Raw genomic sequence first — 16550 nt, 5'->3', positions numbered from 1 at the left:
TATTTCAAATGAAGAGCCAGAATTATGGGCTAGTGAGTAATTATGAAAATTGGCCTTTGTTTTTATTGAAATTACCAGAATTTATGTTTTTTATTACCAGAAATTACCATTCCTATTGAAATTATGAAAATTACCAGAAGGGCCAAAATACTAACTGACAAATATAAAAACTGACGCGTGAAAATGATCTAAAGAAAACTTCAGGAATTACCTATAGATTTCTAACTGATGATTTTCGTGAGGATTTTTTTTTGTCAAAACTTACTTAGAAGTTTGTTTTCTTTTCTCTGTTATAGACCTGAGAAATGAGAACAGTTGGGAATGAAGAAACGGAATTGGACGCACAGGTAATTTTTTTTATTATTGTGTAAAAAATCCTTCTCTTTCTTTTTGTGTATCTAATATTGTAGATGTGCTAGCATTGGTCCCAACCAAACTTACTAATTACTTTCACCTGGAAACTTGTAGATAGAATTATTAATTCAACTTCTTTCAGCTATTAGTTTTCTAGACATAAATAATTCATTGCAGACTAGTCTTTTAAGAACGATTACCAAAGAATTATTCTTTTAGTAATCGTTCGATTATTAGCCAAACATCGTGTGGCCAAGTTTTGAACATAAAAGATATATTTTATCATGCAAAAACGACTGGGCGGTGTTTCTATGTGATATTTAGTATGTCCTAGTCCTAGCCTTCCTAGCCGAGTGGATTGGAGTGCTGGATTTAGTATCCTGTCAAAGAGGACGACGGTTCAAATCCTGGTGTGCTCAATTATTTGATTTCGGACGGCGGTCAGTTGCGTGACTCTGTAAGCTCAGCCAGAGTCAACCCAGCTTTAAATGGGTGCCTGGAGAAATCTAGGGAAGGTAAACAGGTAGGGTTTGCGAAAACAGAGGATGGTTGGCCCCCCATATCCCCATTGCACTTCCTGGCTGAAGGTGAAATTTAGTGTGTATTCTGCCGGTTGGAGGAGCAGTTTTCTCAATTCTGATTTTAAACAGGAAAGAACTGATAAAACGGTATCTGACAAATCAATATTAAATAATCCTCTTGTATGTGCCCTTGTATGGTATATGAGATAAATACAATAAAGTTATTAGTGCTATGGACGAGGATAACATTGCTGCGGTTAATGTAGGAAATGAGGCTAGTATCTGGTTTCGTAATAAATCAGGAGTTAATCAAGGTTGCGTCCTATCCATTTATATGGATCATTTTGATGGTCTGTGTTCTAAGGAGCACAGCAAAGGCAATGAGAGAATATGGAATCAATTGGGGAAATAAAACTCTCCTAGACTTAGATTTTGCTGATGATTTAAGCATCCTTGATGAAAGTGTTAGCAAAATGAGGTTTTGCCAGTTCAGGGTTAGAAAATTAATGTTAAGGAGACTTAATCGCTAAAACTAGTAATAAGTGAAGGACAAGAGGTGATGATGGGTAACGAGAAGATTGATCAGGTGGACAGCTTCACTTAGCTAGGTAGTATAATTAGTAAAGATGGTCAGGTGGACAGCTTCACTTACCTAGGTAGTATTATTAGTAAAGATGGTCAGGTGGACTGCTTCACTTAGCTAGGTAGTATTATCATAGACTGCACGCTAGCGCTGTCTAAGTAAAGAACAATGTGGGCCCAATGTGTTTGTTTGATTTTTTTTCCCATACCCGGGCGCTTCGTATCAAAGGAGTTGTTGCAGAAACTTGGACGGGGCTCATTCAATTGAAAATTCGAAGGACTAGTATCCTTTTTAATAGTCGGAAGTGATTGGAGGGCAACTAGACCCCCCCCCATGCCCATCATTCCCCAAACACATCCAATCAAAATTTTGAGAGAGCCATTTTGTTCAGCGTTGTCGATTTCCAGATAGAAAATATGTTTTTAGGAGGACACTCCCCCAAAACCCTCAGGGCAAGGGTTTTAAGTTATGCCCTTGGGGCATATAAGGTTTTTATAGAATGTGTTGTTGTAAAAACGTCAAAACAGGCTCATTTGATTTGAAATTCAAAGGGCTAGTGCCCTTTTTAATAGTCTAAAGTGATTGGAGGGCAACTAGGCGCCCCCCCACCCATCATTCCCCCAAACACATCCAATAAAAATTTTGAGAATGCCATTTTGTTCAGCGTAGTTTGATTTCCAGATAGAAAATATGTTTTTGAGGAGGACCCTCCCCCACAACCCTCAGGGCAAGGGTTTTAAGTTATGCCCTGGGAGCATATAAGGTTTTTTATAGAAGGCGTTGTCATATAAACTTCAAAAGGGGCTCATTCGATTGGAAATTCAAAGAGCTAGTGCCATTTTTAATAGTCGAAAGTGATTGGGGGGCAACTAATCCCCCTTCCACTCCCCCCCTCCCACCCCCACGCCTCCCACGCCCAAATGTTGCCTTAAGATTAAATTAAAATGCACTGTGATAATGCTAATTCCCAATAAGGCATCTCAGCAAAATCCCAAGAACGACTTAGGATATTATGTCCAAACTTTCGGGGATGCTTCTGCTCTTAAAATTCAACCAAATCAAAATAGAGTAAGTGAATCCAAGGTGTAAAAGAAAGTAAACAGATTTTTTTTTGCGAAAGTTTCATTTCAGGTCAACTAGAGGAGGTATGAAACTGAATTAAACAGTACTATTTGTGTCCATATTTTTAAAAGGGTGTATGTTGTTAAAAATTGCCGAAAATTTTTCTCCAGTATACAAATAGCAGGGAAAACTATAAAGTCTCAAAAAACGAACAGAAATAACATTTTGATTAACAAATATCAGTATAAGCATATTAAACTGACAATGCTCATTCCATTTGTATTTTTTCAGTAAAGTGCAAATTATGTTCTGGCCTTGGTAAGGCATAGGGGTTTTGACCCCTACTCATGTTAATTTCTGCTCGTTTTGAGTTTGACTCGGTTATTTATTGTAATTTCTGTTTCTTTTGAGTTTCATTTATTTATCGATGCTGATTTATGGTAGTTTTACGTTTGGTAAATTATTTGATTTTATTTTGGCTCATTTTTGGTTTAATGGAGTTCTTTACTTTTCTTTGACAAACTTATTTTGTGAAAAATGTTCTTTTTTTAAATTAATTTCTGTTCGTTTTATATTGACATAGTCTTTTCAGGGAAAAAGAAAATAATAGTTTAAATCGTTTTTTTAAGACTTTATAGTTTGGCCTGCTATTGGTATACAGGAGAAAATTTATCAGCAATTTTTAACACCATGCACCCTTTTAATAATCTGGACACAAATAGTTGTGTTTAATTTAGTTTCATACCTCCTCTAATTGACCTGAAATGGTAAACTTGATACTATTTGCAAAAAAACTGTTTACTTTCTTTGATAGCTTGCATACACTTACGCTATTTTGACTTGGTTAAATTTTAAGAGCAGAAGTAGCCCTGAAAGTTTGAATATAATACCCTCAGTCGTTCTTGGGATACTCCTGAGATGCCTTATTGAGAATTAGCCTTAACACAGTGTATTTTGATTTAATCTTAACTTACAACGTTAGCCCTGGGGACTCTGGGGGGTTTGTCATCCTTAAACACATAATTTTCAGAACTTTCAACTACGTTGAACAAAATGGCTATCTATAAACTTTGATTGAACTTGTTTGAGGAAATGGTGGGTATGAGAGGGGGGTCAATTACTCCACTCACTTTCGACTATTAAATAGGGCCATTTCAATTTCCAAACAAATGAGCAATTTTTACAACAACTTTCTATATAAACCTTAAATGCCCCCTGGGCATAACTTATAACCTCTGAACTGAGGGCTCTTAGGGGGTTATCATCCTAAAAGATATAATTTCCAGAACTTTTGACTACGTTGAACAAAATGCATATCTCTAAAATTTTGATTGGATGTGTTTGGGGGAACAATGAGCGCTAGAGGGGGTTTAGTTGCCCTTCAATCACTTTCGACTATTAAAAGGGCACTAGCCCTTTCAATTTTCAATTGAATGAGCCCTTTTTGAATCTTTTACAACATCGCTTTCTATAAAAACCTTACATGCTCCCAGGGCATAACTTACAACCCTTGTCCTGAGGGTTGTGTGTTTTTTTGGGGGGGGGGGATGGGCTGTCATCCTTAAAGACCTAATTTACAAAAATTTAGACAATTTAAAATGGAACTATGCCCTTTGAATTTCCAATCGAATGAGCCCTTTTTCAAACTTCTTTGACAAATATCCCAATATAAACCTGATATGCTCCCAGGGAATAAATTATAACCATTGCCCTGAAGACTGTGCGGGGGGGGGCTGTCCTGCTCAAAGGGTTAATTTCCTGAACTTTAAACTGCCTGGAACAAAATGGATATCTCAAAATTTTGATTGGATGTGTTTGGGGAAATGGTGGGCGTGGAAAGGCTGTTAGTTACCTTTCAATATTTTTCCACTATTAAAAAGGACACTAGCCATTTCAATTTCCAATCGAAACCAATTTTGAAGTTTCTACGACAACGCGTTCTATAAAAACCTTGTATACCTTCAGGGAATAACGTACGACCCTTGCCTCCTCAAAAAATTTCTATCTTGAGATCAACAGCGCTGAACAAAATAGCTCTCTAAAAATTTCGATTGGATATGTTTGGAGAATGAGTGGGCAAGAGAGGAGGGTTAGTTGCTCTCAAATTACTTTCGATTATGAAAAAGGGCACTAGTCCTTTGAATTTCCAATCGAATGAGCCCTTTTGCAAGTTTTTACGACAAAGATTTCAGTAAAAATTTATGTGTCCCCAGGGCATAATTTATAACCCTGGCCCTGAAGACTGTGGGGGGAGTGTCCTGCTCAAAAGTATATTTCCTGACAGGTATTCCCTGAACTTTATGTGTTTGGGGGAATGATGGGTGAGGGGGGGCTAGGGGTCTTCTAATCACTTTTGATTATTGAAAAGAGCGCTAGCCCTTTGAATTTCCAGTCGAATTAGCCTTTTTTTGAAGTTTCTACGACAACGCGTTCTATAAAAACCTTCTATGCCCCATCTAAAAATTTTGATTGTATGTGTTAGGTGAAATGGTGGGCGTGGAAGGGGTGTTAGTTGCCTTCCAATTACTTTTGACTATAAAAAAGGGCACTAACCATTTCAATTTCTAATCGAATGAACCCTTTTGAAGTTTTTACGATAACGCGTTCTATAAAAACCTTATACGCCCCCAGGGCATAACTTAAAACCCTTGCCCTGAGGGCTGTGAGGAGATTGTCATACTCAAAATCCTAATTTACAGAACTTAAAACTACGTTGAATAAAATGGCTATCTCAAAATTTTTATTGGATGTGTTTGGAGAACAAGTGGGCGTGAGAGGGGGGTTAGTTGTCCTTCAATCACTTTCGACTATTAAAAAGGGCACCAGTCCTTTGAATTTCCAATCGAAAGAGCCTTTTTTGAAGTTTCTGCGACAACGCCTTCTATAAAAACCTTATATGCCCCCAGGGTATAATTTACAACCCTGTGCCCTTAGGATTGGGGGGGGGGGGTGTCCTCCTGAAAAATATATTTTCTATCTAGAAATCAACTACACTGAACAAAATTCCTCTCTCAAAATTTTGATTGGATTGTTTGGGGGATGAAGGGCGCGGGGGGGCTAGTTGCCCTCCAAACACTTTCGACTATTCAAAAGGGCACTAGCCCTTTGAATTTCCAATCAAATGAGCCTTTTTTGAAGTTCCAATGGCAACGTGTCCTATAAAAATGTTATATGCCCCCAGGGCATAACTTAAAACCCTTGCCCTGAGGGTAGTGGGGGAGTTTCCTCCTCAAAAACATATTTTCTATCTAGAAATCAACTACGCTGAACAAAATGGCTATCTCAAAATTTTGATTGGATGTGTTTGGGGAAATAATGGGAGTGCGGGGGGGCTAGTTGCCCACCAATCCCTTTTGACTATGAAAAAGGGCACTAGTCCTTTGAATTTCCAATCGAATGAGCCCTTTTTCAAGTTTCTACGACAAAGATTTCAATAAAAACTTATATGTCCCCAGGGCATAATTTATAACCCTTGCCCTGAAGACTGTGGGGGGAGTGTCTTGCTCAAAGGTATAATTTTCCGAACTTTATGTGTTTGGGGGAATGATGGGCGTGGGGGGGGGGGGGGCTAGTTGCCTTCCAATCACTTTCGACTATTCAAAAGGGCGCTAGCCCTTTGAATTTCCAGTCGAATTAGCCTTTTTTGAAGTTTCTACGACAACGCGTTCTATAAAACCTTATATGCCCCCAGGGCATAAGTTAAAACCCTTGCCCTGAGGGTTGTCGGGGAGTGTCCTTCTCAAAAACATAATTTCTATCTGGAAATCAACTACGCTGAACAAAATGGCTATCTCAAAATTTTGATTGGATGTGTTTGGAGGAATGATGGGTGTAGGAGGGGGGCCAGTTGCCCTCCAATCACTTTTGACTATTAAAAAGGGTACTAGCCCTTCGAATTTCCAATCGAATGAGCCGGTTTTGAAGTTTCTACGACAACGCTTTCTATAAAAAAAACCTCATATTCCCCCAGGGCATAACTTAAAACCCTTGCCCTGAGGGTTGTGGGGGAGTGTCCTCCTCAGAAATACATTTTCTATCTGGAAATTAACTGCGCTGAACAAAATGACTATCTCGAAATTTGATTGGATGTGTTTGGGGGAATTATGGGCAGGGGGGGGGCTAGTTGCCCTCCAAACACTTTCGACAATTAAAAAGGGCCCTAGAACTCTCGATTTCCAATCGAATGAGCCTCTTTTGAAATCTCTACGACGACCCCTTCCCTGTTCTAAAGTAAAAAAATAATATATGGTACATTGTGCCAACATTATTCTTATATGCTTTCAGGGCATAACTTAAAAACCTTGCCCCGAGGGTTGTGGGGGAGTGTCCTCCTCAAAAAGATATTTTCTATGTGGAAATCAACTATGCTGAACAAAATAGCTATCTAGAAATTTTTATTGGATTTGTTTGGGGAATGATGGGCGTAGGGGGGGGGGGGCTAGGTGCCCTCCAATCACTTTCGACTATTCAAAAAGTCACTAGCCCTTTGAATTTCCAATCGAATGAGCCTTTTTTTAAGTTTCAATGACAACGTGTCCTATAAAAACGTTATATGCCCCCAAGGCATAACTTAAAACCCTTGCCCTGAGGGTAGTGGGGGAGTGTCCTCCTCAAAAACATATTTTCTATCTAAAAATCAACTACGCTGAACAAAATGGCTATATCAAAATTTTGATTGGATGTGTTTGGGGAAATTATTGGCGTGGGGGGGGCTAGTTGCCCACCAATCCCTTTTGACTATGAAAAAGGGCACTAGACCTTTGAATATCCAATCGAATCAGCCCTTTTTCAAGTTTTTAAGACAAATATTCCAGGAAAAACTTATATGTCCCCAGGGCATAATTTATAACCCTTGCCCTGAAGACTGTGGGGGAGTATTCTGCTCAAAGGTATAATTTGCCGAACTTTATGTGTTTGGGGGAAAGATGGGCGTGGGGGGGAGGGCTAGTTGCCTTCCAATCACTTTCGACTATTCAAAAGGGCACTAGCCCTTTGAATTTCCAGTCGAATTAGCCTTTTTTGAAGTTTCTAAGACAACGGGTTCTATAAAAACCTTATATGCCCCCAGGGCATAAGTTAAAACCCTTGCCCTTAGGGTTGTCGGGGAGTGTCCTTCTCAAAAACATAATTTCTATCTGGAAATCAACTACGGTGAACAAAATGACTATCTCAAAATTTTGATTGGATGTGTTTGGAGGAATGATGGGTGTAGGAGGGGGGGCTAGTTGCCCTCCAATCACTTTTGACAGCCCTTCAAATTTCCAATTGAATGAGCTGGTTTTGAAATTTCTATGACGACGCTTTCTATAAAAAAAACCTTATAGTCCCCCAGGGCATAATTTGAAACCCTTGCGCTGAGGGTTGTGGGGGAGTGTTCTCCTCAGAAACACATTCTCTATCTGGAAATTAAGTACGCTAAACAAAATGCCTATTTCGAAATTTTGATTGGATATGTTTGGGGAAATGATGGGCGCGGGGGGCTAGTTGCCCTCCAATCACTTTCGACTATTAAAAAGGGCCCTAGAACTCTCGATTTCTAATCGAGTGAGCCTCTTTTGAAGTCTCTACGACGACCCCTTCCATATGAAGCACCCTGTTCTAAAGTAAAAAAATAATTTATGGTACATTGTGCCAACATTGTTCTTATATGCTTTCAGGGCATAACTTAAAAACCTTGCCCCGAGGGTTGTGGGGGAGTGTCCTCCTCAAAAAGATATTTTCTATCTGGAAATCGACTATGCTGAACAAAATAGCTATCTAGAAATTTTTATTAGATGTGTTTGGGGAATGATGGGCGTAGGGGGGGCTAGTTGCCCTCCAATCACTTTTGACTATTCAAAAAGGCACTAGTCCTTTGAATTTCCAATCGAATGAGCCTTTTTTGAAGTTTCATTGACAACGCGTCCTATAAAAACGTTATATGCCCCCAGGGCATAACTTAAAACCCTTGCCCTGAGGGTAGTGGGGGAGTGTCCTCCTCAAAAATATATTTTCTATCTAGAAATCAACTACGCTGAACAAAATGGCTATCTCAAAATTTTGAGTGGTTGTGTTTGGGGAAATAATGGGCGTGGGGGGGGAGCTAGTTGCCCTCCAATCACTTTTGACTATGAAAAAGGGCACTAGACCTTTGAATTTCCAATTGAATGAGCCCTTTTTCAAGTTTCTAAAACAAATATTCCAATAAAAACTTATATGTCCCCTGGGCATAATTTATAACCCTTGCCCTGAAGACTGTGGGGGAGTATTCTGCTCAAAGGTATAATTTCCTGAACTTTATGTGTTTGGGGGAATGATGGGCGTGGGGGGGGAGGGCTAGTTGCCTTCCAATCACTTTCGACTATTCAAAAGAGCACTAGTCCTTTGAACTTCACGTCGAATTAGCCTTTTTTGAAGTTTTTAAGACAACGCTTTCTATAAAAACCTTATGTGCCCCCAGGGCATAAGTTAAAACCCTTGCCCTTAGGGTTGTCGGGGAGTGTCCTTCTCAAAAACATAATTTCTATCTGGAAATCAACTACGCTGAACAAAATGGCTATCTCAAAATTTTGATTGGATGTGTTTGGGGGAATGATGGGTGTAGGAGGGGGGGCTAGTTGCCCTCCAATCACTTTTGACTATTAAAAAGGGTACTAGCCCTTCGAATTTCAAATCGAATGAGCTGGTTTTGAAGTTTTTACGACAACGCCTTCTATAAAAAACCTCATAGTCCCCCAGGGTATAACTTAAAACCCTTGCCCTGAGGGTTGTGGGGGAGTGTCCTCAAAAACAAATTCTGTATCTGGAAATTAACTACGCTGAACAAAATGCCTCTTTCGAAATTTGATTGGATGTGTTTGGGGAAATGATGGGCGGGGGGGGGGGGGCTAGCTGCCCCCCAATCACTTTCGACTATTAAAAAAGGCCCGAGAACTCTCGATTTCTAATCGAGTAAGCCTCTTTTGAAGTCTCTACGACGACCCCTTCCGTATGAAGCGCCCTGTTCTAAAGTAAAAAAATAATATATGGTACATTGTGCCAACATTGTTCTTACATGCTTTCAGGGCATAACTTAAAAACCTTGCCCCGAGGGTTGTGGGGGATTGTCCTCCTCAAAAAGATATTTACTATCTGGAAATCGACTACGCTGAACAAAATAGCTATCTTGAAATTTGATTGGATGTGTTTGGGGGAATGATGGGCGCGGGGGGGGGGAGCTAGTTGCCCCCCAATCACTTTCGACTATTAAAAAGGGCCCTAGAACTCTCGATTTCCAATCGAGTGAGCCTCTTTTGAAGTCTCTACGACGACCCCTTCCGTATGAAGTACCCTGTTCTAAAGTAAAAAAATAATTTATGGTACATAGTGCCAACATTATTCTTACATGCTTTCAGGGCACAACTTAAAAATATTGCCCCGAGGGTTTTGAGGGAGTGTCCTCCTCAAAAAGATATTTTCTATGTGGAAATCAACTACGCTGAACAAAATGGCTATCTAGAAATTTTGATTGGATGTGTTTGGGGGAATGATGGGAGGGGAGAGGGGGGGGGGGGGCTAGTTGCCCTCCAATCACTTTTGACTATTAAAAAGGGCACTAGCCACCCCAATTTTCAATCGAATGAGCCCTTTTCGAAGTTTTTGCGACAACTCCTTCGATACGAACTGCCATTCGAAGAAAAAAAACACATTGTGGCCACATCGTTCTTTACTTAGGCAGCGCTAGCGCGCTGCCTATGATAGTTACGACCCTTTCCCCCTCTTTTCTCAGGTACTGTTTGTACAATAGGCATATGGCTCCATTTATTGTTATGGCCTTTTCCTTTTTTTCTAGGTCCTCTTTGTACAAGGCATGTGCTTCCATTTATTACTGTGGCCTTTTTTCCTTCTTTACTCAATACTCTTTGCAAAATAAACATATATTCCCATTTATAGCTATGGCCCTTTCCCACTTCTTTTCTAGGTGCTCATTGTACATTAGGAATATGCCTCCATTTATTGCTGTGGTCTTTCCCCTTTCTTTTCTTGGTGCTCTTTGCCCAATTGACATGTGCCTCCATTCTTTATTTTGGGCTTTTCTCCTACTATTCTTAGTATTCTGCGAAAGAAGCAGATTTTTCTATTCATAATTGTGGCCCGTTCTCCTTTTCTAGGCATTCTCTTTATAATAGGCTTTTGCCTCTATTCATTGTTAGGATCTTTTCCTCTTCTTTTGTGGGTGCTCTTTGCACAATTGACCTGTGCCTCCATTCTTTATTTCTGGCTTTTCTCTTTCTATTCTCAGTACTCTGCCAAAGAAGGAGATTTTTTTATGTATAATTATGGCTGATCTTTTTTTAAGCATTAGTTTTGAAATAGGCTTATGCCTCCATTATCTGTAAATATCTTTCCTCCTTCATTTCTTGATCCTGATCTGGACGAGTATCCTTACCGGCGACCTATGGATCGGGTGTTTATCCTTCCATTCTCTCCGCTCTGAAAAATGCACGGATTTTTCTATGAATAATTATGACCGATTTTCAATTTCTAAGTAGCATTTCTGAAGAATTTTTCTTCCTTCATTATCTTTAATTATTTTTCCCTCTTCTTTTCTTGGTGATCATTGGACCGTTTACCTGTGCCTCCATTCTTTATTTCTGGCTTTTCTCTTTCTATTCTTAGTGCTCTGCCACCCAATAAGCAGATTTTTCTATTCATAATATGGCCGTTTCTCCTTTTCTAAGTAGTCTTTTAGCAATAGGCTTATGCCTCCATTTATTGTTTTGATCTCTTCCCCTTCTTTCTGGGTGCTCTTTGCACAATTGATCTTTGCCTCTATTGTTTATTTCTGGCTTTTCTCTGTCTATTCTCAGCAATCTGCCAAATGCGCAGATTTTTTTATTAATATTTTTGACCGTTTTTCCTTTTGTAAGTAGTCTTTTTGAAGTATGTTTCTGCCTCCATTTATTGTTTAGATTTATCTCCTTTCATTTCCGGGTTGATCTTTTCACAATTTACCTGTGCTTCCATTCTATATTTCTGGTTTTCTCTTTCTATTCTTAGTACTCTGCCAAATAAGCAGATTTTTCTATTCATAATATGGCCGTTTCTCTTTTTCTAATTAGCCGTTTTGCAATATGCTTATGCCTCAAATTATTTTTATGATCTTTTACCCTGCTTTTCTGAGTCCTCTTTGCACAATTGATCCTTGCATCCATTCTTTATTTCTGGCTTTTCTCTTTGTATTCTTAGTACTCTGCCAAATAAGCAGATTATTTTATTCATAATTATGGCCGTTCCTTTTCAGTTAGTATTTTTGAAATAGGCTTGTGTCTCCATTTTTTGTATTGATCTCTTCCCCTTCTTTTCTGGGTGCTTTTCACACAATTTACCTGTGTCTCTATTCTTTGTTTCTGGTTTTCTCTTTCTATTCTTAATGCTCTGACACCCAATACGCAGATTTTTCTATTCATAATTATGGCTGTTTCTTCTTTTGTAAGTAGTCGTTTTTCAAAAGGCTAATACCTCCATTTATTTTTTTTATATCCTCCCCTTCTTTTCTGGGTGCTGTTTGCACAATTGACCCGTGCCTGCATTCTTTATTTCTGGCTTTTCTCTTTCTATTCTTAGTACTCTGCCAAATAAGCAGATTTTTCTATTCATAATTATGGCCGATCCTTTTCTAAGTAGTCTTTTTGCAATAGGCTTATGTCTTCATTTATTGTTATGATCTTTTCCCATTCTTTTCTGGGTGCTCTTTGCACAATTGACCTTTGCCTCCGTCATATATTTCTTTCTTTTCTCTCTTCATTCTCACTACTGTTCAACATGATCGGACGTTTTTATTCATAATTATGGCCGTTTTTCCATTTCTAGTTAGTATTTTTGAAGTATGCTTCTGCCTTCATTTTTTGTATAGATTTCTTCCCTTTCATTTCTGGGTTGCTAATTTCACAATTGACCTGTGCCTCCATTCTTTATTTCTGGCTTTTCTCTTTCTATTCTTAGTACTCTGCAAAATAAACAGATGTCTCCAATCATAATTATGGGCTTCTCTCCTTCTTTTCTAGGTACTCTTTGTACTATGGGCATATGCCGACATTCATTATTGTGGCCTTTTCTCCGTCTTTTTTCTATATCCTTGCAAAATAAACACGTGGTTACATTTATAGTAATGGAAACACGTTCCACTTCTTTTATAGTCACTCTTTGAACAATAGACGTATGCCTCTATTTATTGTTATAACATTTTCCCTTTCTTTTCTGAGTACTCTTTTGACAATCGACATGTGTCTCCATTTATTATTGTGGCCTTTTCTTATTCTTTTATCAATACTCTTTGCAAAATAAACATGTGTTTCAATTTATAGCTATGGAAACACTTTCCACTTCTTTTCTTGGCCCTCTTTGAACAATAGGCATATGCCTTTATTTTTTGTCATGGCCTTTTCCTTGTCTATTTGGAGTACTCTTTTGACAATTGAGATATGTCTTTATTTATTATTGTGGCCTTCACTCCTTCTTTTATCAATACTATTTGCAAAATAAACACGTGTTTCTATTTATAGTCATGGAAACACTTTCCACTTCTTTTCTAGGTACTCTTTGAAAAATAGGCATATGCCTCTATTTATTGTTATGGCCTTTTCCCTTTCTTTTCTAGTTACTCTCTTGACAATTGACATGGGTCTCCATCCATTATTGTGGTCTTTTCTCCTCCGTCTTTTTTCAATTCTCCCTGCCAAATAAACACGTGTTTCTATTTATAGTCATGGAAACACGTTCCACTTCTTTTCTAGGTACCCTTTGAACAATAGGCATATACCTCTATTTATTTTTATGGCCTTTTCCCTTTCTTTTCTAGGTACTCTTTGCACAATAGATATATGTCTTCAGCGATTGCAAGATATTGGAACGGTAGATGTACGAGGGACAGTTGAAAAGCTTCGAGCACAAAGAGCCTACTCAATACAAATGCCCGATCAATATGTATTCTGCCATTTGGCTATTATTGAAGCTGCCCTGTCGTTGGGTCTACTAAACCCTGAAATGATTGATTTAACTGGTTTTGATTCTGAACCAGATGACGAGTAATTTGGTTCTTTGTTGGTATGGTATGCTATTATTGGGTTGGTAGGGTATACTTGCTTTCAGGGGGGACAAACTTCCTTTAATATTCTATAAATGTGCAGTGGTGGCTCTTGCCTCTTTTGTGCCCAAGGCAAAATCTTGGTTAGCCTCCTTGCCCTGTCTCCCAAAGACTCCAATGCCAAATTAAAAAAAAAATCATTTATTAACAAAATTCCAATACAAACTATAGAAAAAAAACATTAAAATTCATTAAATTCTTTCTACTTACTTTTATTTTTCAAAAAAAAAAAATTTTGGATTGCTGCCAATTTTGCCAACAGCGCTCTTTACTTTATTTTAATAAAATAGATTACAAAATGATTACCGCATAACCGTTATAATAATTTAATTTCAAACCTTCATACAAATACACTGTAAATGCTATAAAACGAAAGAAAAAAAGAACGAAAGAATCACACAAAAATACAAAACAAAATCAAACTGCAATAACTATGAAAGAGAGAAAAACAAACGAAATCAAAATCACGATTCTACTGAACAAGACTAGCCAATGGAAAGTCATGGAGTGTTCTGTAACATGGACTGCTCGTTATATTATTTATTTAAAATATCTGTGGCTGGGGCAAGTGCTCTCTATGCTTCCCCCCCTTAAAACTACCTCTGAATATATATGGTTAAGCTTTATGAATGCACTTTCGGATGTTTTCAGGATTTGATATTTGAGCTACTTCCTGAATATTTTATTTTATTTAAAATACAAAGAAATTTGTTCCTGAAAGTCATTATTTACTCTAATTTGTTTCCTGAGAAATTTTTAAAGAAATCATGGCTGCTTGCCAAGCCTTGTTTTAAGTGTTCACATTTAGAAGAGTGTCATCACAAAAAAGAAGGAAAACTAAAACAAATAAATACGCTTTTTATTTCCTAAAAGTAAAAAAGAAGCAGCATATGTATGAAACTTCTTTTTGAACAAATAATCTTCGTCATCATATCATCATCATGGGTTTGTCCTATTACCATCTTCGAACCTATTATCATTTTGAATATTTTATATTATTATTATCATAATATGTAATTATCATTTCGATTTTCGTATGTTTTTCATCAGCGAATAAAGAGAATTACTTCACTTCATAAAGCATTACTTCACTTAATAAATAAATAGTTATGAGCAGTACCCAGCCCTCGGTAGGATTGAGGAATAATGTAAAAACGCCATGAAAAACTATTCAGGCCTTTTTGCACTCAGATATTATTCATTAAGGAAAATGAGAAAATCGATCTGCTTAAGCCCAGTACAGGCCAATGGGCTTATACTGGGCTAACTTTTTTTACTGGACTATGTGATATTATTTTTTTTCATAACAGCAAATATAAGGGAAGTTGTGTCGTATTTTTAAAACAACAGTAATAGGCATAGAAGCCATGGGCGTTTGATGTAATAAATTGGATGACGGCAAAAATTCTGTGTGATCGTAACGGCTTCTATCATCGCTTATAAATGCAATTCACCATTATTGCGTATCGTAAAAACTTTCTCTGTGTGAACTTGGGGTGGGAGGAGGGGATCGCATGTGCCCCTGAATTTATAAGCATATATTTTTGTTTTTTCATCGGAACAAATCTAAAAAACACAACCCCCCCTCCTTTAGATTTTGAAAAATACCTGTTTTTTGTATGTTCCCTAAAAAAGTTGAGAATCCTCCTTAACCCCCCCCCCCCCAACAGATTTTGGTGAATTGGTGCCCTGTGTGAACATAGAGTTGAAGATGTCAAAAACAAGCGCTACTGAATTCAAAGACAGGAACGAATACAACACCATTATTGTAAATACACTGCCAAATAAAACTATGTCACAGATAACTGTGAACTGGCTGCAAGGCCGAGTGTCAAGAGTCCTTACGTGAGATGGAAGGAAACAAAACAAGGTGGAAGTCACGGGAGTTTATATAAATTTATTTAGTGTCGATATTTGTATTTACAATCTGTGTTCTGTATTATATTCGTATGTTTTTATCCTTCTTCTGTTAGGACGTTTATTTTTTATGTTTTTACTTTTCTTTAATAGTGTTTTTTTTTCATTTATTTAAAATAAAATATTAAAAAAATAGAAATTAAAGAAATTGCCTGTCATAAAAAAGACAATATTTTTTTAATAGATGTAGAAATTATCTGTGATGAAAAAAAAGATATTTTTTGGGGATAGTCTCAGAAAATTAATCCTCTTGACAAGATTTTTGGTAACCCCACGAAAGATATAGAATAGTAAATGAGCGTGATTTATTTTGCCCTTTAAATTTTTTTTCTTCTCAGGAATTTCGAGACAGAATGTGAAATGTAAATCTTACAAATGAATTTTAAGAAAAATATAAGAAATTCAAAGAAAACTTATAATAAATCAAAGCCAGTCATGTCTAAACCAGTGGTTTCTAACTGATTTTGGGCCATACCCCAAATCAATGATGGAATGACTTTAGGCATTCCTAAAACCCTGAAGGCCCCCTCATGATATTTAAATTTTATTGTTCAAAATTTTACGTATATTGACGTGAAGGAAGCTTAAAAGGCGATTAGCTTGGTATCTTTTTGGGTTGTCCTCTAGGCATATTTTATGCTAATGCAAAAAATTGTCTGAATGCAACATCTTTTATACAATGCATAACATCATTGCAATACTAGTAGATACCTATCTTATACTCGTGAATCTACACCAAATATGGGCATGGAATCCCCAGGGAGAATGATTGCATAATCGAAGTGGGTCAATGACCTAAATTTCCAAAGGTCGATTTATGAATGATTGCATAATCGAAGTGGGTCAATGACCTCAATTCCCCTTTCGTGAATCAATAATTCCCCTTAGAAACAACAAATTAATTCCCCTTTCATGACAAATCAATCAACCATGATATCATCTGTCAGACATAAAAAAACTTTACCCAGAAACAATTCTCGAGGAATAGACCCTAGACATTAATAAACTT

General features: G+C 37.6%; 1 protein-coding gene across 1 annotated transcript in view; it reads left to right on the top strand.

The window, feature by feature from the left end:
• The window catches only part of LOC148943258 (uncharacterized), a 746113-nt gene that overhangs the window by 400112 nt on the left and 329451 nt on the right, over positions 1 to 16550 (top strand). The window lies entirely within an intron of this gene.

The sequence above is a fragment of the Artemia sp. Qi Xiang Cuo genome, chromosome 15 (genome assembly GCF_049724085.1).
Source record: "Artemia sp. Qi Xiang Cuo chromosome 15, ASM4972408v1, whole genome shotgun sequence".
In the NCBI taxonomy this organism is placed as follows: domain Eukaryota; kingdom Metazoa; phylum Arthropoda; class Branchiopoda; order Anostraca; family Artemiidae; genus Artemia; species Artemia sp. Qi Xiang Cuo.
The sequence above is the reverse complement of the archived record's forward strand: the minus strand, read 5'-3'. Positions and strand labels throughout refer to the sequence as shown.